The sequence below is a fragment of the Rhinolophus sinicus genome, linkage group LG07 (assembly GCF_036562045.2).
Source record: "Rhinolophus sinicus isolate RSC01 linkage group LG07, ASM3656204v1, whole genome shotgun sequence".
NCBI classification, from domain to species: domain Eukaryota; kingdom Metazoa; phylum Chordata; class Mammalia; order Chiroptera; family Rhinolophidae; genus Rhinolophus; species Rhinolophus sinicus.
In genome coordinates this window covers 127,672,221-127,694,619 of record NC_133757.1, presented here as the reverse complement: position 1 = coordinate 127,694,619, position 22,399 = coordinate 127,672,221, and the positions used below count along the sequence as shown (strand labels likewise).

At 43.7% G+C, this 22,399-nt stretch overlaps 1 long non-coding RNA gene across 1 annotated transcript in view; it reads left to right on the top strand.

Annotated features, from left to right (window-relative positions):
- The window catches only part of LOC141572771 (uncharacterized), a 146,242-nt gene that overhangs the window by 81,574 nt on the left and 42,269 nt on the right, over window positions 1-22,399 (top strand). Inside the window, exon 3 of the long non-coding RNA XR_012498270.1 lies at window positions 12,616-12,807. This is a non-coding gene — a long non-coding RNA (uncharacterized LOC141572771). The remainder of the gene's footprint in view (window positions 1-12,615; window positions 12,808-22,399) is intronic.

Here is a 22,399-nt window from a genome sequence, read left to right as displayed (position 1 = left end):
TATGTCTTCCTTTTTTAAAACCACTTTATCGAGGCATGATTAACACAAAAAGCTGTACACATTTAATATGTACAACATGATAAGTTCAGAGATAAGCTCCAGAGAATACCTGTGAAGCTACCATCAGAAGCTATGTCATAAACATATCCATCACCTCCAAAAGTGAACATGTTACCTCGCAAGGTAAATTCTGCATAGGCTTGGGAGACAGAGAGCAAATCATTCTTGGAAAGTGAAGTAGGCCTCTGGCAACCTGTCCACTTTCCATAGAAAATGGCAAGTTTTGGCTACTCCAGCCCATCAGCCATGACTCACAAAGGCATGAACAAAAGCATGGACGAGAGCAGCAGCTGGAGCTGGTGTGGTGTAGTTTCCTGTGCTGAGTGCTTTGTGTGGTCGGGGCTGACATAGAGTCACACCTCTCCCAGCTCCACGGCTGATGGAAATGGTTTCTAAATCTTCTGTTGTGTGGGACATTTCAAACTGTCTGCTTTCTATCCCCCACATGTTGGTGTTGGTCTGGCAACCACAACAAACATGTGTTTGTAAGAAATCCTGGATTCTTTCCACAGATGGTGGTAACAGAAAAGACATTCCATTCTCATTGCTTTCTCCATGGAAAATGCCATGTTTAGAATTTTTTCAAAGTATGCCAAGAAACTGCTCTTTGGCCCAAGAGAGCTCAATGGCCTGCATCTGTTGACTCCTGCCACTGTTATGAGGTCATCACTAAGCATTTATAGATTGCTCATACCAGGCACTTGTCACGCTGGTGATTAATTGGCTTTTCCTGAGAAGTAAATTTAATACAGCTACTTCTCCATTGGATTCCAAAGAAATTACATCTAGAAACATAGATCAGTATAGTCTTTGAACCAAGTGTGTGTGTGTGTGTGTGTGTGTGTGTGTGAGAATATATTTGTTCTAGGTACTGAGTATACATACGATTCAAACAGACTTTGAAAACTCATCTAGTATATCACTCTATTTGCATTGACTATGCAGAATAATATTCCAAATCCCTAACACGCGCTGCGATCACTCCACCACACGTCAGTCCTACAGCTGCTGGATGAGGCACGGGTCAGGGCCCCGGGTAGAAGCCACTGCTGGGGCTTTAGGGAGCCACGTTTTGTTTACCCACATAGCTGATACAGGTCAGTGCTGCTCCGTAGCCTACCCACTGGTACCTACTGGCTGGATATAAGCCCCAGTAATGGCTGAACTCAGCATGGAAAGCTGTCCCCTTTCCTGCGACCCTAGCACACATCTCTGACTAACCGTGGTGCCACTTCCTGCTAAGTCCAAACAAGGTCACGGACTCTACTCCCACCTTCAATCAAAACAAGGTGTCTGTTTTGAGATAAAAATGCTCTTCGTCTGTAACCTGAAAGAATGGCAAAGACATGAGAAACCAGAATTTCCTTTTAGTACCAGCTCTTCATGGTCATGCTATCATGGAAGACTTTGTCACATGCCCCACAGAGCACTCACGTACCTCTGGAGGGGAAGCCTTACCCAGCCCACAGGCTGACCCTGACATTCAAGCACATCGCACTCTGGTCTTACTGTGTTTTCTCTGAACCACACAAGTGAGCACCTAGTTACGTAATAATTTGTACCGTCTTTAATTATTTCATCCTGGGAAGCCTCAATCCCCTTAGCAAGGTGAGCTACCTACTGTCTCAAGGTCATATTCTGTATTTATTTGGGATCGACCACGGCGTTGTACAAGATACGTAGTCAATATTGTTTCCATTTCTGTTGCTTATATTTATCATGGCTTTGTCTATAGATTATATAATATGTAGCTTATATTTGTATTATTTATGTACCTATCACTACTTTAATGAATTACCACAAACTTAGTGGCTTCATACAACACAAATATATTATTGGCAGTTCTGTAGCTTTGGAGTCCAACATGGGTGTCACTGGGCTAAGGACCAGGTATCCACCCAGGAGCCCCGTTTCCTGGCCTTTTCCAGCTTCTAGAGCCACCTGCGTCTCCTGGCCCCTCCCCACCCTCCAAGTTAGCAGCACAGGGTCCAGCCCTCTGATGTCACACTTCTCTGACCCAGTCCAAAATCATCTCCCCATCGCAGGGTCTTTACCCTTCATCACATCTGTGAAGTCCCTTTTGCCACGTGAGGTGACATATTCACAGGTTTGGGGGGACAGACCATGGACATCTTTGGGGAGACATTCCACTTACCACAAAGACTAATAAATGCATATATTCAGCCAGGTTCTCTTGTTCTGTTCTGTCCTCAGGCAACGAATAGCTGGCCAGTAAATTAGCTGTAACTGAAAACTATTGAATTCCTCCACACATGGAGGTAAAAGCATCCCTCCTCCTGGCCAGTGAAGCCTTTATTTTCCTCATTGAATCGTGTTCTAGGTTGGTTACAAGTCCGAGTTAATAACCCAGCCGAGTGCTGGGACCCCTGCATGCTGCAAGCTCCCACTCATGCTGCCCCTCGCGTGCCTGCCCCATCAGAACACCTGTACTGGCCTCCGCCTGCCTGGCCGTGCTGGGAAAGTGGCCACGGTTATCTACGCTCTCCCGGTCTGTGCTGTGTGACGGGCTGTCAGAGGGCTCACAGCCCGCGGAGGGGATGTAGAATGTCACCATGGGAAGAGGTCGGGAGAACAGCAGGCTGAGCTTTGTGACATTTATTTTCTGTTCCTTAATCATTCCTTTCATGTAAACATATATCATGATAGAAGGAGCAGCAGAAACGAAAATCTGTAATGTGAATTGCCCTGGTCATTGACCTCATTTTCATGATCCTGGTTTCTAACTTACTTGATCTTCCTATAAATTATTCTCTTTGAATCACAGCATAAATCTACTTGCTCTTATTAGAATTTAGGCAGCAGATAAATCATGCTGCCATTGTTGTAAAAGATTTCACTTGATTTCATAGGAACTATGATTATGTGGGGACGCTAGCGCTTGCTCTAAACCCATGGCTTTAGCCGATGAACATGCAAAGTAGCAGACGGTTGGAATATATGGACGTGCACCTTAGCACAGGCGTCTGGCCGTCCAGTGCAACTGCTTCTCTTTGAAATGCCCACTTCAGTCAGCTGTGGTTTTATGATTGTGCCCCCTCTCCTTCCCACCGACCCCAAATTATACCCACTTTTGTCTCTGATTGAACTAAAATGCCTGATATTAAGTGCCCTCAGGTCAGAGAGGAGGAGGATGAGTCGGACTCTGTGATGATAAAATGTTTCCACCTGACTTGGCCCAGAACTCCCCAGTGCCGTGCAACCCCGCTCCGGGTGCCTGCGACTGGAGTCTGTGGGTGGAGTGCCAGTGGCAGGGATTGTGGCAGTGCCAGTGGCAGGGATTGTGGCAGTGCCAATGGCAGGGATTGTGGCAGTGCCAGCGGCAGGGAATCCCCACGCTGCACAGAGGGACGGAGGGCTGGATGTTCCCATCACCCTTTCCTTTGCTTTACCTTATTTTGTTGCAGGAGCTCAGAGGGCACTCACTCGCACCAAAGAATGAAAGCTGAGGCCCAGAGAGAGGAGGGAAAGGGAAAGAAACTTCCCCTTGCTTAAGCTTCCCCTACTCTCCTGTCACTCACAGAGGGAAGCCTTACTCCAGCTAGTACGCAGCCACTTTGTCAGAAAATAACCACGAATCCCTCTCTTGTGCCACAACCTACACCTTTACAGACACAACATGGAAATCGAGATGGCCTGTTGTCCTCTAATACAAGCCAGGAAAATCTGTGCCCCGTGAGTAGATCAGTGAGTGATGGTAGCGAAAGCAGCTTTGTATCTGGACGTTTTCATTTTTAACAGCTTCATAGAAATGTAACTGATGCAAAATCAGTCGCAGATATTTACAGTGCACAGTTACTAGGTTTTGATGTGTCTACAGCAGGGCTGGGACTGGAGTGAGGCACTCATCACAGACACATTATTGAAGGGGGCACCAAAAAAGCACAATTATCAAGATAAATAACATTTTTATAAAAAAAAAAATGAAATGGACAAGCTATGACCTTATGGGGCACCCACCTCATTTTCAAATAAAGTTTTATTAGAACCAGACCTGGGAGTCATGAGTTGAGTGAGACAGGGTCCCGTGTGTGCAGAGTCAGACCTTGTATTTATTTCAACTTTTGTTATTTTGTTCATCGTGTTTTTAAAAATAATTTTGAGTTTTAAAAACGTTGCATTAAAATGTTGTTTATCTTGGTTATTGAGTGTGCAGCTTTTCCACACACCACTCCGACATCTAGCCAAGCATTGGGTGTGATCTGGGGGGACGGCATTGTGTAATGGGGGCCCGCCCTGGGAATCGGGTCAGTCAGCTCTGCTCCTGATGGGCCTTCAGGGATGTCGCCGCACAGCTCCAGGCAAGGATGCAGGCAGAAGCCCAGGAGAGACGCCCCGGGAGAAAGCCACCTGCCGCACCTTGATCTCGGCTTCTAACCTCTGGAACTGTGAGAAGTAACCGACTTCTGTTTAGGCCACCAGGCTGGGTAGTTTGCTACGGCAGCCCCAGCAGACTGACACATGTGTTATACCAGACAAACAGAGCAGGAGCTCTCGTGTCTGTAAAGTACAGAGAGGCTTGTCTCAGGGCCGTTACCAGTTAGGGCGCTGTGGGGCCACGGACAGAGCCGGAAACACATCCTTGGTGGGCCTCTTATACCATGGATGAGATCTGCCATCTCATCACTGTAACTTGGCCAGTAATTTCCAAAGTATGATCCTGAGAACGTTAGTTCTATAGTGTGCTAATAACTTTCTCTGGAAAACAGGAGTAGCTATAGATAACATTATAATGACTATAAAGCAACACTTTGCTTGTTTCAGGGAAAATGTATCTACCAAAACAGTGTAAGGTAATATGCAATAAATTTTCACCAATATATCTAAAAACAATTTAATTCACCTGTTTGGACCTTAGTAAATCTGCGCTGATAACACCTGAAAATGTAGGAAGGAAATACATTTTCCTCCTAAGCATTTTTGGACAGTGCTATTCTAATCAAAAGACGGAATGACCACAAATTAAGTATTTGAAATATTTTTAGTCATTCTAGGTTGTCTGTAAATCTTTGCTTAATTGTGGCCAGGGGTGTGAGGTGTTGGGCAGACGAGAACGGCACTTCTGCCTTCATTAGCTCCCCAGGTACAATGGAATGGTTTCCGAGCTGCTTGTAGAGCAAGAGAAAAACACCACCAAAAGGCTGCTCCACTCCCTGTCTGGCTTTTTAGGACCTAGTAAGGCTTTGCTCTAGAGCTTTTACTAAACATCTGATGAAAGCCCATCACGACTAAACTCAGTGACGGTGGTTTGATGGTAAACACAGACGTGGAATGCATATGAAAATGTCTGTGACAATGAAACCCGACTGCCTGTTGACAGAATTCCCATGGCCAGGAGTGAGGACCGGGAGTAGCAGTGCGTTTCGGTTTCTTCAGTCATTATTTGTTGAAGCACTTCTAAATATCTGTGGTGACTCTAGGTGCTGTGGATTTTGCTCTTGTGTTTCCCAGTCCTTGTAAGTTTGAAGTGCTCAAGGTCACTGTGGCTTTAATGACTCAGAGTACTTGCAGCTGGCACAGAATGTCACTTGTTTGTTCAAACTGACCGCCAGCTTCTTGGGAAAGAACACTGGAGAGATGACATGTTTTTCTAGGTTTTCACAGCTGCTTAGGAGAGAAATGATGCAGAAAGAAAAAATGCAGACTGGCATATTTACTTTCTAAAGCAGAAAAAATGTAAATACTTTTTATGAGTCTGTGTTTCATAAGGGTTGCACATTCCTCTCAGGTGTTTAAATGTGAATAAAGGAACACTCCTTCGCGACTGGTGCAAAGCCAGAGGCTGATGGAATAAACAGGCTGCAAACAGGCGTCTTCCTAGGAAAGTGACCGGGAGTGGCTGTGGGAGCAGCCAGCCCCACGTCATGGGCGGTGAGAGAGTGCAGCGAGCGTCCTGACCAGCTCAGTTTCCCAACAAATAAACTGATAACCAGACCTTTTCTGTGAGTTGCCCAATCATACGGGAAGGAGATTCTGGGATTGTGTTGGAGCCTGAACAATTTGTGTGTCAAAGAAACGCCATGATGACATGTGTTCCATTTGAAGTGTGTTTCTACAGCTGGGAGGCCGAGCGGCACACTTGGTCATTACAGTTCCTGTGGCTTGCTCCGCAGCCTACATGTGGGAGGTCCCTGACTTCACAGGGTTCACCCTGGCCCCCTGCTCCCTCCTTGCGACCGCTGCCTCCATGGCCTGTTCTGGCCGCTCTGTTTCCCCTTCCTTCTTCACTCTCCTCTGCAGGATGCACATTTATTATCTGGCGCTTCATGTCTGCGAGCCTCAGTTTCCCCATGTGTAGAACGTCAGGTGTGATACCAGAACTCCCCCCGCCCCCTGGGCTGGTAGGAAACAGACTGTCGTCACGTGTGGAAGGCATCGCCTGGTGCTTCAGCTTCTCGACAATGTTTGCTCTTAGTTCTCGGAGTGATTTTACTTAAAAAGCTGGTGGCTTCTGTCAAGGTTTCCTCACGTCCTGCCCTCGCGTTAGGGGAATGTGCAGTTGGCCATCGAGTGAGCCACTTGCTTTGTTCCCTCAGCGTGTCCTTGTCGTCACCCATCTGATCGTTTTAAATAACACGAGATGGACGTGACTCCAAAGGCGGAAAAGAGAAAACAGCTGCTGACTATTGTGCGCTTGTTCTGGTGGCGTCGCAGCATGGACAGCGTTAGAAGTCGGCATCTTCAAATCTAAGCGTCCACCTGCTGCTGTTCACACGGAAGCACTGAAATACTTGTTACCATGGTGATGGCTGGGTTCACTCTCCACTGTGACCTCTGTTCTTTATGTTTCCCATAACGTTTTTCTAAATTGCAAGTTCTAGTTACTTGACAAAATATTCCCAATAATGAGGTAAAGTTAGCATAACTCCAGGGTGAAACCCAGCAGAACAGATGCACTTGACGACCCGCTCAGCACGCGACGCTCCTCTTCCCGGTGCCAGGCCTGTTCTGGGATGCGGACCTGGAAGGAGACCTGAGCGGCGGTCCCTTCATGTATCCCGAGCGCAGGGTCCAGTCCGGCCGTGGTTGGATGGGAGCTAAAAGGCCATCGCAGCCCGCCCTTCAGCGATGCTGGAACATGTGCTTACCAGCCACTGTGGGAAGCTGTCCCCTCACTGGGAACTGCCCGCCAGGTGCCAGGGTGCTACCAAGGCTGTCACCTCATGAGCGCCGTGACCAGGAGCAGAAGGACCAGGGGAGCATGGCAGTGGTGACTGACCAGCCAGAACTGGTCCTGCCGCCTTGAAGTCAGGGCCATGTGGCCTTTGCGCAGCTGCAGGCAATTTGTTCAAGTGGCAGGACGGGAGTGATGGGAAAGGACGTGAGTCAGGGTGCCGGCCAGACACTCCCTCAGCCCAGTGGCCTCAGGGCACGACTCGCTTCCACCCGGCCCCTGTGCTTCCCCCGTCTCCCTCCAGGAAAGTCCGGCGCTGCGCTGGTCCGAACGTTGGTCTCCCATATGTGGAATCTGAACCCTGAGCCTTTAGGGGTGCTGAGGCCACGAGGCAGAGCCCTCCTGATGGGGCTAGCACCTCACAGATGGCACGGACAGCCCCTCCTCTTTGCCACGTGGGGGCACAGCCAGGAGTCTGAGACAGAAGAGGCCCTTGCCCACCTTGCTGGGACCGGTTCTCGGCTTCCAGCCTCCAGCACTGAGAAACAAATGTGTTGATTCCCAGCCATCAGGTGGCCTGGGACACTGTTTAATGGGACAGAGTTCCAGTCTTTGCCAGCAAAGGTGCTCGGCTCCTGGCCCGGTGCCGCCCTGTGGGGTCATCTGATGGGCCTGTGGATGTGGGTCGGTTCAGGAGGACCTGGATCTGTTGTTGGCCCAGTGCTTAAGTTGCAGTGCAATTGCTTGAAAATCAGCAAAACTTGGTGACACTTCTTAGCAGTGAACTCCTGGAGTTAAGTCATATTTTTAAGACTTATCTAAAAATATTGCCAGAGGTACAGAAAGGCTTTCATAAGGTCCCAAGGTGGCCCCAATGACAGTAATGTCCCATCTCTAGTTGGCCTGGGTATTAAACACCGAAAGCTGCCTCTGAAAGCAGGCGCTTCTATTACTGACACACTCTTTTCAGACTCCATCCACATCTCACACTGGTCACCCTCTGAGTTACACTCACAGAAGCACTTGTCACCTGCACGAAACACTGTGATTGGAACATTCCAGTACCATCGGAATAACGTCTGAGCCAATCCCAGTGCCTACGTTCTCAATGTGAAGCACAAGCAACATGGGGCCCAGCATTTGGGAGTAACGTACGCATCAGGAGAGCAGAGACTTAGAGACACGTGACAGCGGAGTCTGGTTTGCAGGAAGTGTCGGCGTATGTGCGACCTTGAAGTGAGGCAACATCACAGATTAAGAGATAAATACTTATCTTCTCCATGGGCCTGAGACAGGAGAGAAGGCTCTTGCTAGTGACTGGTGGTTAAACTCACCTCAAAACACTTTTAAAAACGAGCTTTCCTAAGCAGGGTTGTCAGGACAGAGAAATCTCTAACTGAGATTAAGTGTGAAAAGATTTTTGGCATATGGATTGTTAATTCCTGGAATTGGTATGTGGCATGGGATTGGAAGTCTCAGAGTTTATAGCTTTTTCTTTTATTTCAATGTTTATAGCTGGGTTTCTTTTTGTTTTTCTTGTCTTTCCTTCTCCCTCCCATTTCTTGAGGCTAAGAAAACAATTTGACTCTTTGTTGAAAGTCAAGTCTTCCTATAGCCAGAAATAGCAGAGAGCAAGGAATCTGTGGTGCCTCTGGAGGGTCCTCAACGAGAAGAGGAAAGGCCATGCTGGGGGACTAGCTTTGGACAGAAGTCCTTGCTTCAGATTTGGCTTCTCACATTGTGGGAATTTGAGAAACGCTGACAGCTGAGCAAAGGGCTTTGGCTACCACGAGATCTGGGAGCAGAGCCCAGGGCAGAGGCCATGTTAATTCTTACTGGGCCACCAGGAGCCGAGATGGTGATGTTCCACGGCGAAAGCACAGATTCTACAGGGCAAGGTGGACACACATGGTAGTAAGTTCAATTGTTGAACAGAACTTCGCCCCAGCTGCGTTTGTGTTAGAATTCTGGGCAGCTCGTGTGCACAGCCTGACACCCCCGAGAAGGTGAAAGCAAGACGAGTTTTCTCTTTTCTCAACCCCCAACCCCCACTTTCTGCTCTGATCTTTGATGACCATGTGACATGCCAGTACAATGAGGCTGAATTGTAAAGGTTTATTTTTCCTTTTTGGAAGAACAGAACTCTTTCTGTTGGAAATGCTCCCTTGAAGGCTGTTGGGAACTTGAGCCCCACCATGTTGGAAGCCTGCCTGTGAGTGAGCCTACATGGAGCCCAGGGGACGGAAGGGGTGAGAGGCTACTTGTCACAGGTTGGGCCCCAGACTCAGAGCATAAGAGGTTGCTCTGCTATTGGGACAATGCATCTTTTGATATAAGCCAGTCAAGTGGAATTTCTGGCTGGTGCCATCATTTTGTTTGAAAGTTTCCCATGAGAACTTGCATTTTTGAGATTTTGGCTGGAGGACTAGTTTTGCAATAGTCTCATGGTTTGTTAACCATTTCCAATATTGTGAACTAGGACAGCACGAGAGCTGAGATTGGGTTAAACCAACCTTGGGTGTTCCAGACGTTGGTGGGTGACTCTAGACGTGGGTGCTGCGAAACAAAGTGCAAACCGAGTGAGTCCCTGGTTGGAATCTCTTTGCTGGGAGTGAGAAAATCAAAGGGAGGACACTTTCATATCTTAGGTTTTATTTCTTTTTATTACAATCTGAAAGAGGATTTAACTTTACATTTCTTTTGCCTGTAAAATCTTAATAAGGAAGAGAGGGCTCTACCTTGTGGCCTTTTCACCTGACTGTGTTGTGTTTGCTCCAAGCCACCTGGTGGCCTGAACTGGAAAACCTCCCCTAGTGAGTGTGGCTGAGTGCTATGACCAGGCTGGTGACAGACCCAGGATAAGCGGAAACTTGGGAGACAACCCAACTCATGTCTGTCCACACACATTTCTGAGGCCAAAATGAACCCGCCCATCTCTTTCCCAAGGAACATCCACAGTGGTTGACTTCAGGGTGTGGAGTTAGGAGAATGAGGACAGGAGAACCTTGACACGCTTTGGATGGCATCCCAGTGGGATCGTGGGCTGGCTTCTCAACACCTGGTGGGTGAGGAAAGGGGACGTTGTTGACCTTCTCCCACGCCGGGAATGGGAAAATCAGTGGGTGCTGCAGGGTAGGGAAAGAGCTACCATGATTTTTACGTCGCCAACTTTTCAACAGCTCTTTCCTTCAGAACACAGAATTTGTCCAGGTCTGTACACCTACCCTACAATTATCATTTTATGCTCCTTCAACCAGGCAGTGTTCATGAGCAGGAAGACCGACGTCTTAGGAAAGTAATGGCTATAACAGAGGTCTGCAGAATGTAACATGCCGCATCTCATTACTGAACTGTGAGCTCAGCAGTGGGACATACTGACATTCCAACAGCTGAGTAGAGCTTTTTCTTGTAGTTTATTTTCTCAGTCTCTAACTTTTCCATCTCCATATGGAAAACCAGGAGACTTCAGCAGTGGAATCAGCTTCATCTCACACAGTATGATTGCAATACCTTCTGCTCTTCGTGTTAGCTCAAGACAAGCTCATGAATCAAGGGTTTATGGAGCTTAAGGATTGGTTTTTGTTGTTGTCAAAATTCCATTCATCAGACCAATATTTGGAAAGTGTTCTAAATACATTTATTTCAGTTTTTTAAATCATCAGCTAGAAATTCAAGAATACTAAATAAAAATAAAATGGTATTTTCCTGCACTTGGTTGAGCTGAATAATGGGTGTTCTTTGTTACTTAAGACTAAGTTTTAAGATCTCCTCCACCACAATCCCTTTGCTTTAACAGCTTTTAACCAAGGTCACATTCAAGTCACTCAGATCTGTTTAGTACACCAGAATATATTGTTCTTCCACTGAAATTTTTTTTAGACATCCATCAGGCATTTTAGTCCTTCAATCTGAAAAAACAATTCATGTGAATGAAAGATTCTTTGCTATTATTTACAAAAATAATATCAAGGCTTCCAGACAGTTGTCCAGTAATAGGATTTGGAGAAAACTCTGCTTAGTATTATGCAATCATTTCAATATGGTAAAAATTTCCTTCCGACTATAGGTAACCTCTCTACATGAGTAGTAGGTAGAACGGTTATCTGATTTGTGGTGAGCTGCTGGGCTCAGTGTCCAGATTCGGCAGCTACAGACAGATCAATCATTCTTGTTAGAAAAATGAGCCCCTCGCTTCCTAGAAAGTCTGTTCTTTGTCGAAAATAATTTCTTATTTTTATGTTGGGTGTAATCTTTTACTTGATTATATAGTGTTTTTTCCCTGATAGGAGCACTAAATACTCAATAAAACTATTAAGTTTGAAGTTGCTTAAGGGAAGAGATTGCATCTACTACTTGCTTGTTTACTGGAGGTCCAAGAAAGGAACTATTAACTGGAAATCCTTAGAATATATCCCTTGGTTTACATAGAGGCACTCTGGAGTGTTGTTCAAATTCTATTTCTAGTTCTACACTTATAGTACTGAAATATAGATGGCTGTGTGTGAAATTCTGCCTTCCTGAACCTCAGATATTTTCCTGACTTGGGAATAATTTTATCTCCTCATTCTATTCATGAATAATTGAAAAAGTTTAAATTTGGATACTCACTATTCCTTTCTTAGGACCGTAGTAGAATGCTACATCTCAGTTACTTGCTGCTGCAATTAGAAAGCTAGGCTGAGCTGCCAGAATTGCAGACATACAACTAAGAACAATTTTTTAAGAATTCTAAAATTCATCATGATTTATAGTGAAAACAACAGATCCATGGAGATGTTAAGCCATTTCTATTAGGTTTTAGTGTAGAATGTAGAATGTGATCTAGTTATCCTGGATAAATCATGTTATTTATTGATACAATGCTTTTTATATCTTTAACCCATTCTCCTTAAATACACAAAAAGCATTATCCGTAGAGATTACTTTAAATAATCAAGGTGTTTTCATTGTTATGGAAGATACTGCTGTAACATTACCATTACATTTTTAACAATGAAAAGAATGTATTAAAAGACATGGTTTCTCACAGGTAATATTACTAGAGGCCAAAATGATAGAGGAAACAGTTATACACATGCCATTATATAAGGGACTTAAATATTAAAATATAGACTACCAGTGAAACAGTCGAATGGATCAGAAAATAAGCACGTATGGAACGTGAGAGAGAGAGAGTGTGGCAGCCACCACTGCCAGCACAGACAGGAGGCAGAAGTGGGGGGCGGGTAGGCTGACGGGGGTCACAGGTCGGTTCCTCGCCAGTGCAGACAGGCATGAGAAAGGACGCGATTACTTCTGTTTCTTGTGTTGCCGCAAAATTTGTATTATTGTTCTGTGTGTTTGCATTTGAAGGTATGCACGTGCTGTTGTCTTACACACTTCATTTTGTCTTTTCTCGTCTTTGCTGCTTATTTCCCCCTCAGCACGTATCCTAAAGTGACTCTGTGATGGAATGTCCTCCGGTGCCTCTGCCTCCTGCGTGGGGCCCAGCACAGTAGCATCCCTCCCTCCCGGCTTGCCTTCTCTCCTCGCTATGGAACCGGAGTGCCTCCAGCTTTCCCCCTCCACAAACAGAGCTGCGAAGGGCGTCCCCGATGTGTCACCTGTGGTGCAAGGTGAGAATTTCCTTGGGAAAACAAATACGAGAACATTTATTGTTCTGCTCAAAAGAAAAAGGAAAAATACTGAGATTTTACACTTAAGAACATTAAATATATGAATTAATTTATTGATAGAAATTGATATTTTATAATATTACCTCATCCAAGAACATGAAAGTAAAATTTTCTTCTCCATATTAAAGTTTTTCTCTATACATGTCTTATGTATGTTTGATTTAGATAATGTTTTCCATACTTCTTAGTTTTTCTTACTATTTTATCTTATTTTTACATATAGTATTTTATTTTTATTATGTTTAATGGTTATTGCTGGTGTGCAGAAAAATACTAAGTAACTGATTTATATCAACAAATTTGTTGAACTAGTATGTGTTCAAGTAATCTATTAATTCTATTTTTTTCCTGGTATATAATTACATAATCCGTAAATAAGAAATTATCTCTTCCCTTCTAAAGCTTACACCTCTTTTTTTCTTTCATTATGGCTTAGACCTATAATACCATTATTGTGTCAAATTATATCAGTGATAACAGGCTTCTTCTCTAGCTCCTGAACTCAAAAAAGGAACACACCGTTATTTTGTCTATCATTTCTAACATTATAATCTTTACCAAGTTAAAAATTTCCCTTCTCTTCCTGTGTTGCCAAGAAGTTTCATCATAAATATCAAAACTTTTTTTCTATATTGACTGAGATGTTCATTAATTGTATTATTTAGACCAAGGATTGGCAACCTCGTTCAGCAAAAGGCCAGAGAGTAAATATTTCAGACTGCAGACCACACAGTCTCTGTCACGTATTCTTTGTTTTGTCTTGTTTGTTTGTTTGTTTACAACCCTTTAAAAACGTAAAAACCATGCTCAGCTCAAGGGCTTGTGAAGAACGTATCAGTGGGTGCTGTTTCTGAGTCCAACCTGGAAGTCTCAGTTACTGTATTTTAATTTTGCTCAATATCAGGCAAATTTCCTGATCACGGCTCACTGTAAACCCCGAGGGAGAAATAAATCACAGCTCTGGGTCCAAAGGGGAGGTGGGGAAGGGGCAGATACCCAGAGAACGTCACAGGGTCCCAGCACCTCCTGGGGCCTTCCTGCCTGCTTCTTACACCATCAGAATCAGCGTCAGCGCTGGGGAAGTTGCTGCCAATTTCCAGTAATAAAGTGCAGGCAGCAGTTAGCCAAAGACAACAGTGGGGGAATCAAAAGCAGATTGTTATAAAGATTTGGCTTAATTTCTTTTCTCATCACCACCTCCAGTGGCGCCTGGGCCAATTTTCAGCCACTCACCATCCGAATATTACATACTAATTTAGGAATTATGCTTTTACTGTTGGAGCTAAAAAAAAAATAAATGTCTAGTCCAAGGTCACAAATATTTTTTCTGTATTCTTCTAGAAATTGAAAAATAATTTATATTTGGGTCCATGATTCAGCTTAGTGAATATATTATTAAATAGTTACAAGGTATGGGTCAAAGTTTATCCCTTTGCATATGTCTAACCAGTTGTCCAGCACCATTTAGGGAAGGGTTCTTTCCCCACTGAATCATCCTGTCACTTTTGGTCAAGATCAGTTCACACACATACGTCAATTGACCATATATGTGTGGGTCTATTTCCTGACATTTTTTTTCTGTTCCATTGATATACGAGGTCAGTTAAGTTCACAAATTTGTTGCAACAATATTGCTAACCTTTTTTTGATATCAGAGGGATTATTCATTATGAATTTGTACCAACTAGACAGTTTAACCAAGTTTATTATTTGGAAATGCTGAAAAGGCTGCGTGAAAAAGACAACCTGAACTTTTCACCAACAATTCATGGCTCTTGCATCACAACAATGCACCAGCTCACACGGCACTGTCTGTGAGGGAGTTTTTAGCCAGCAAGCAAATAACCGTATTGGAACATCTTCCCTACTCACCTGATCTGGCCCCCAATGATTTCTTTCTTTACCAAAGATAAAGGAAATATTGGAAGGAAGACATTTTGATGACATTCAGGACATCAAGGGTAATATGACAGCTCTGATGGCCATTCCAGAAAAAAGAGTTCCAAAATTGCTTTGAAGGGTGGACTAGGTGCTGGCATTGGTGCATAGCTTCCCGTGGGGGGAGTACTTGGGAAGTGACCGTAGTGATATTCAGCCATGAGGTAATTAGCACTTTTTCTAGGGTGAGTTCGCGAACTTAATTGTCAGACCTCCTAGTTCTCTATCTCCGTGCCAATAGCACAGTGTCTCAATTACTGCTGTCTTATAATAAATTTTGAAATTAGGTTTTAAGTCTCCAAATTTGTTCTTTTTCAAAATAATTATGGATTTTAAAGATCAGATTCATTTATATGAATTTTATAATTAGCATGTAAATTTCTACCAAAAGATGTTTAGATTTTTTTTGGGGGGGGGACAGGGAAGGAGGGTGGGTGGAGATTACAGTTATTTTTAGAGCCAATGGAGGAGAATCGATACCTAAATAATACTGAGATTTCCATCCCTGAGCACGGTGGTGCATCTCTCCATTTGTTTTGTGGTTTTCAGATCTTGCATATGTTTTGACAAACTTACCCCCAAGAATTTCATGATTTGATGCTATTTTAAATGGTATTTTAAATTTAAATTTCAGATTGCTTGCTTTTAGTATATAGAAAAACGACTGATTTTTATATATTGGCCTTGTATTATGCAGCCTTCCTAAGCTCACTAGTACATTCATAGATTCCTTACTCTTGGTACAGAAACAATCAGATTGTCTGTAAATACCGTTTTACTTTTCATTTCCAATCTGGATGCATATATATAGTTTTGTCGCCTTATTGCACTGAATAGAATCTCTAGTACAATGTTGACCAGAAATCATAAGAGTGGACATTTTTGCCTTGTTCCTGATATTTTTGGGGAAAATATTTGGTCTTTGCCTCACTAAGGTCATGGAAGTTCCTTCTGTTTCTTATTTGATGATTTGTGGAATGGGTTTTCTGCATCTAATGAGGTGGTCATATATATTTTACTCTGTGACTATAGTGAAATACAGTGTCTAATTTTTAAAATATTAAACAAGACTTGTATTTCTTTGATAATCCTCCGCTGATTGTCATGTTTTGTTCTTCAGCTAAAGCTTTGGAATAGACTTGCTGAAATGTTAAGAAATTTGTGTCTGTTCTGTGAGGTATGTGGGTGTCCAGTTTCATTTCTTTCATTGTCTTGGATTGCAGAGAAACGCTGAATTTGTGGGATGAGTTCTGAGTAGTCTCTCTTCCTAAGTTTTCTGGAAGAATTTATGTAAAATTGGTATAATTTCTTCTTTAAGTATCTGTTAAAATTCATCAGTGAAACCATTCAGACCCCAAATTTCCTTTTGGGAAAATTTTAACTAGAAATCCAGTATCTTTAGTAAAGATAGGGCCATTCTCTTTAACCATTTCTTCCTGATGAGCTTTGGTTGTTTATGTCAGTGAATTACATCTAGGTCGTTAAGTTTATCGTCATTAAGTTGTTCATAATGTTTTTAATTATTATTTAAATATCTATAAGACCTGTAGTTACACTTCTAACATTCCTGATGTTGGTAATTTGTGTCTTTTTTTCTCCGTTCAGTCTGGCTACACATTTATCAATTTTGTTGATTTTCTTGAAGAATCAGCTTTTTGTTTCATTGATTTTTCTGTACTGTTTTTTTGTGTTCTATTTTATTGATTTTTGTTCTTAACTTTTTATTTACTCTCCTGCTTCCCGTGGATCTAATTTGCTCTTTTTTTCCTCACATTTCAAGATGGAAACTGAAGTCATTTATTTCAAATATTTCTTCTTCCCTAATACTGGCATTTAGTCCTATAAATTTGTCGTTAAACAATGCTTTATCTGTATCTTACAATGTTGTGTTCTTACTTCATTGAGATGAAAACACTTTCTAGTTTCCATTTCAATTTCTTTTACAACCAGTGGGTTATTTAAAAATGTGTTATTTCTTTCAAATGTTTGAAGAGTTCCTATATATCTTTCTTTAAACGATTTCTAGTTGAATTCCATTGTTGTTGCTTTAAGCCACTAAGTTTTGGGGTGGTGTGTTATGCAGCAGTTGGGTAACTAATAAAGAACTCTCATAAGTAAGCAAAGAGAGGTATCAGTCAGGGTTTTGTAAATAAAACAGAAACATAGTTAATACAATAAATTATGTGCATATGAAAGCATTAGAATAGCTGGAAAAACAATGATCAGGAAAGCCATCACTGACTTTCAGGAAATGTGGAAGCTGCAGGCAATGGTGAAGGAAATGCTTAGGATTTCAGGGCCCTTCTGCACACCTGGGAGCTGCCTGCAGCGCTGACGTGAGGTTCACAGAACCCCAAAGCCCTGCGAACACATGGTGTCCACGAGCTGGCTGTGGCACCCAGAGCAGACCGGCTCAGATTTCCTCTCCTCCCAGGTACTGTAGTGTCCACAACGGCAGAAGCTAAATTCGTGCTCGCTGGAAGGGCTCCTGGGACAAGTAGGGTCCAGGCTTTCCAGATTCTGGGGAGACAGAAGGCTAAGTTAATTCCACTGTTGGCTAAATCCTGAAGTAAGATAAAGATTCGTTATCTCTTTCTTGTCTCTTTGGAGGGTTTCCTCCTGAATCATCCTGGGTGGCACCTGCCAGGATGACGTACAAACCCCAGTGCGCTTTCTGAGTCCCCATCTGAGCATGTGCCCTGCTGGAGCTCCCTTAGGGCTATGTAGGCAGGTAAACTGCGCATGTGCCTGGACGCAGTGGAACTCATCACCTAGGAAGTACTGGCATCCACACCATCTCATCTGCTTCTGTCGCAAGACTTAAGTGTGACAAGCAAACAGACTCAGGGAGATGGAGTAACACCCTGCAAGTAACGTGACCAGTGATTGTCGGAGGACGGATAGGTTTCAGGTCTGAGGCTAACCCAGTGCTTTCTCATCCCTGCTGACCTGGGTGATTAAATAACAAAAGGGCAACCTCGCCTCTTACATAATTGCAGGGCTGTGGCACTGAGGAGTCACAGAGACGCTGCTGAACTTGTGGTGACTGCTGGGTAGAGCGGAGCGTGTATTTCACCAGCTCTGCAGTTGGTAATAATTTAGCCCGTGTATTGATTTCATCAAATGTTAATTCCTCATCTTTACAGTAGCAGTCCTAGTGAGTTATATGTCTACAATTGATGAAATGTATGATTTTATTACTTTTTTCCAAGATTTAAAATGTCTGCAGATTGTAGTTTAAATGTGTTTTTCCTCAGAGACGATCAGCATAGCTGATTACCCCTTAAAACTAAAGTGAGTTTAAGTGATATTTTACATCTGATAAAGCAAAAAGAACGATAATCAAGGGAAGCACCTTGAATTTACAAAAGTTTAGAACAGTTCTGGCGTTTGTGGAGCTAAATTCATTTCCGAAGCTATTAGCTTAAAAATGTCTTTAATTATTCCACATTATTTAGAAAAGAATAGCATTATAAGATTAAGAGGCTAAAAATGCCTTGCTAAATGCCGTTTTTTAAAATCAAATACGACATGTTCACTATAATGTAGACAAAAAAGTTTGATTCATGCAACTGGTGTCTGTAAGTGAATTTTGGGCTTAAATAATAAAAGACATAAACAGAATGATATTTTTATGTAAACATACACATTTTGAACCTTTGCTATTGAAAAACTTTCAAAATTTTAAGGCATATGAAAAAGTAGTTTTTTACAAGACAAAACTCTGAGTTTTTTTCAATAGAATTGTTGAAGTCTTTTTATCCTTTTCTGCACTATTTGGTTATTTTATCCTTTTCTGCACTATTTGGTTTGTGGGGCACCTGCTTTTGGCAATGGTTTTGGCCCTAAACCTGTGATCTGTGCCCTCAAATTAGTGAGGACAGATAATGGTCAAATTAGCATGCATAAGTCCAGGTTTCAGAGATAACGCCAAATTCTGTGCTGAGAATTCATTCAGATTCTGGAAGATATTTCTAGTTGCCTTTAGCTTCGAGCTGGGGTGGGGTGACTTCCAGGACCCACACATCCTTTGTACCATAAAGGTCTGCTTTTAATTTGCAACATAAAGAGTTGTTGTCGAGTATTTTTCCAGAGTCCTTATCGCAAAGTAAGTGCTACGCAAACCTACATTAGGGTGAGCAAAGGAGACCCCTGGGGGGCTTCTCGTGGACTCTGCATCCAGCGTGAGGGAACAAGAATTGTTATGGCATTCTTGCTGGGGTGTTTTGCTCTGTTCCATTTTCTGAGGAAAACCATTTGAACCCCCAAGAATGGTGCACACATGCAAATAGTGTTGCACACAATGTCAGCGACCCGCGACCTTGAACTGTCGTGCAGGGATTCCCGGTCAGGGCTCAGGCCTCCTCCTCCTCGAGGCCCTTTCACAGATGCTGTTAACTTAACGCGTGGAAGCTGCACCTGACACTTGGTCTCCTGGTCATTTCCACCTGCTGTGACGTGCTTGGCCCCTAGGGAGGGTTCTGGCTGTGCTGTAAGGCGGTCTGAGGTCCACGTAGTCCTTTGTCCAGCGTCCCCTTCATATCAGTGCAGGGAAGTGCTTTCTGAAGGGAGAGCAGCCAGTGTCCTGCTCCCTCTGGATAACCAGCATTTACCTTTTGGATTCTGAGGCTGCAGGTGAGTGCAGTTTTCTCTGGGAGTTTTCGCAGCTACCCATTGTTACCGTGAGCTAGGTCTTCACTTCATAGCATTTATTTTGTGTATTTGCCTCATTGCTAATAGAGGCAAATTAATGTGAAAGGAAAACTCCCTTTCTCATTGATCCCTGTTTTTCCTTTGCTATATATTTTTTCTGGGCTTCTAATGTGGGTTATAGCACTGTATATTTGAACAATATCCTAAATCCTTCTTAGAAATTAGAAAAAAAATCATTCAAAATTAGAAGTTGCATTTGTGCATTTGAGGAAAATAAGTCATGTGATTAACTTACCAGGTACCAGTGTGGCAGTGGCCTGCGGCCTGCGGCAGTGGGAATGCCTAGTGATCTGGGCATTCGGAGGCAGGCCTGCTGCTTTCAGGAGTCTCGGCAAAGCTTTGTCACCTCGAGCTCCTCATGTCTCTGGAGAAAGCAGCTTTCCTCACTGTCTCCCCTTGGAGAGGCGAAGTTATGTCTGTGGTTGGGCAGCTTATCTGAAGTGTATCGGGTCTAGTAGGAGCAGTGATAATAGCCACGGACTTGTGATGCATGGCTCGTCCCAGATAACAAGGAGCTGAGCTGCCAGATATTGCTGGTTACACGCTTCATTCCTTGTCTGTCTCCAGAGCCCGGGGTTTTTCACCATATCACACAGCGTTTCACAGAAACTGAAGTCCACTTGGTTCACCTTCATTCACTTCATCCTCAGGCCCCTGTAGCCAAGTCTCAGTATCATGGCCACAGCACTTCTAGTAATAATTCCAGTCTCACTCGGTCTCAGAACACCGAATGTTCTAGAACACAGGGTCCTTCGTCTACAGAATGTGTAAAGTGATGGAACGGACCTGTGGGCCAAGGTCCTAACTTAAAAACTTCATCCCAGGCAGCAGGCTGGTGCCAGGCAAACGTCCTGACCCCTGGTACAGCTTCTCCAGTGGCAAAGGCAGGGGCGCTTGCAAAATACTTCTCTCCTGCCTAGACTGATCTCAACGGTCCATTTTTAAAACGTATTGTTGATCCCCTGGTGAGCTGGCACATAGCTGGACCAGAGGGATGAAAGCTGTTAACACTGACTGATCTGAGGGGAGCATAAACAGCTAGAAAAACGTTTCTAGCCTGAGATATTGGAAAGCACTCTGTCATTTTAAACATGTTCCTATCACTGCTTCAAGCAACTTTAGGCTCTCAAATGCATCAAAAATACATTTGCTTCTAGCTTTGGAACAGATCGTAAATACCAATAAGTGCAAAGCGTGGCATCAAATATTGACAGATGTTGAGAAGTCATTTTGTAGATGGATGGACCAAAATCCATTTATTCATGTGAATGAGTAACTATAGGCCCAATTAGACTGTTCTGGGTAAAAAATAATTGTGCCTAAGGAAGGGTGCCTGTTCCTTACCAGATTCCAATGTTATTTTCAAGTCACACAAGTGACAGGTGTAGTGAATGAAACGAGTTTGGGAATTAATGCTGTGCTGGTATGTTTAGAATCCTTACTCCAAAAAGTGGGCGTTTTGTATTTTATACCCAAGTAAGGAAGTCTTACTCCAGGAAATAGGATATTTTGCTTGTGATGGCATATTCTCTCAGGTACGCTCTTTTTAAGAATGGAATTTTACAGAAACCTAAAGTTTATAGATGCCCAAAATTTGTGTAGTAACATAAGCAGCTCATTCCATCATTGCAGACATTTAACATAATATAGATCGTGTAGAGGACGTTTTGAGGCAAAATACAAAGGACACATCAAATGGGCCTCTTGGTGGCTGTGCTGTAAATCACTCACCGAGCTATTGGCTGACAGATGCTTAGGCTGTCACTTTGCCTGTAGTGTTTTCACGGCGGACCCCTCTTTTAAGCATAGCTGTTTCAGCTCAAGTGGAAACTGGGCACTTGTGGGCAATGTTTACTGCAGGAACCACTTTGCCCTATTTGGACAACCTGGCAACTGGGGAATGAAACAAAAACAAACAAACAAAAACAAAAAAACTTCTTTACTGAGCCTTCCTGTAAATCTCTGAATTTTACATTATTACCGTGAGATGAAATATTTGAGTGGCCAGGAGACCCAGGGATCAGAGGGCAAAGTGTGAGGTGAGTAGGAGCTGGAACATACGCCCGGCAGAAGCCAGGGGAAGATCGCTGTCAGGTGGAGAGCAGAGGGTCTGCCGTGTGCAACCGCTTTCTTACCCACAGCCCTACCACCTGGGAACGGGTCGGAGGCAAAGGAAATTGTTCAGATGGGGAACCATTAGGCAGAAGGAGTAGCCGCTGGTGGGTGGAATAGCTCCCCGGAAATATTTCAGAGTCTGCTCTGCACCAATCAAATCTCAGTATTTGGTAATACTTTTGATCGTTTCCTATATTTTGGTATGCGTTTTCTTTATCTTTTAATCTTCCAGTTTTCACTTCTTGTCCAGAGAGGAAGTACAGCTACTGGAGCAATGAAGCTGATGAATTAAATTGAAACACAGTAGGTGGGCGGTGTTAGTTGTGATGCTGAGAGGGAACAAAAAGGCGGCTTTTTGCAGAATAATGATGAATACAGGCTTTTGCTGTATAAATTGACATAAGAACTGGGTCATTAAGAATCTGACAGTTCTGCATGTACCAGAGCTTCGTTCAAATACTCTGTGAAAAAGAGGTTATCCTGGGGACACCCTCAGCTGCGGCTGTGCTTGTCACGTGACAGCTGTCACACCCAGGCGGTGTGCACCTGTGCAGAGTGCTGTGCTGTCTTTTCTCCCAGCCCTTCAGTGAACACCTGTCCAGAGCCGTCCAGCTGCCCGTCACCAGGAGGCAGTGCGATCAGAAGGGGTCCCACGTCATGGACTTTGCAGTGGGGCTGCGAGTGGTGACGGGTTTCTCAGTGGGTTCTGAAGGGTAGCCGATGGGTTAAATGTGGGCAGTGAGACAGAACGTCAAGGATGAGACTG